This window comes from Bison bison, unplaced genomic scaffold (genome assembly GCF_000754665.1).
Source record: "Bison bison bison isolate TAMUID 2011002044 unplaced genomic scaffold, Bison_UMD1.0 scf7180017849622, whole genome shotgun sequence".
Lineage (NCBI taxonomy): Eukaryota > Metazoa > Chordata > Mammalia > Artiodactyla > Bovidae > Bison > Bison bison.
In genome coordinates, this window is record NW_011480195.1 from 1 (window position 1) to 690 (window position 690).

Sequence of the window (690 nt, forward strand, 5' to 3'; positions counted from 1 at the left end):
TGAGTTAATACATGTAAAGTGGTTAGGACAGCACCAGGATCACAGCAAGCGCTCTATAGGTAAGGACATGTCATACAGGAGGCATTCAACAAGTGTTTGTTAAATGAAGACAAAACACCAAGCTTCTCAAGCAATGAGATCCAGGACTTGTAAGCCTCACTGTGTGACTCTGAGTTACTCTTCATTTGCCAGTGCCTCTGGGAGGCCAGGATTCTAGGGAGTCTGGGCCAAGGGTGGGATGGGATGAGGACACTTACCTGAGATCTCTGAGAACTTGGGGCTGCTACCACCGCCCACCAGGGCCAGCAGGTTGGAGCGGTGCAGCATTTCCACCAGGCCCATGCTGCCCACCTGCTCATGGTCTGGACAAGGACCAGGGTATCAGTACGGATGGGTGCCAATTCCCAACCCATCCCTTCTGCCCATTGCACCTCCCCCACCGACAGCTCACCCAGATGCCCCTTCTCCATCAATGGCTCCACGTTGTAGATGCGCACACCTGTCTCCATAGCACAGCAAAAGCAGCCTGGGGATGGGAGGAATCCGGACTGCCTCAAAGGATGCCCAAGTGGGAAGCTAGGGGCTTAACATCCACCTGTGGCCATTCTCTCCCTCCCCCCGCTCCCAAAAGGGCATAGGCACAAGCCTCTCTCACTCTGGTCTTGGTTGAAACGCAGACTGGTCACACCT

At 54.5% G+C, this 690-nt stretch overlaps 1 long non-coding RNA gene across 1 annotated transcript; it reads right to left on the reverse strand.

The window, feature by feature from the left end:
* Positions 1–15: 15 nt before the first annotated feature.
* Positions 16–690, reverse strand: LOC104993995. Its single transcript, XR_825904.1, has 3 exons — positions 656–690; positions 452–526; positions 16–362 (listed from the first exon to the last, which is right to left on the reverse strand). It is a non-coding gene; the product is annotated as an uncharacterized LOC104993995 (long non-coding RNA).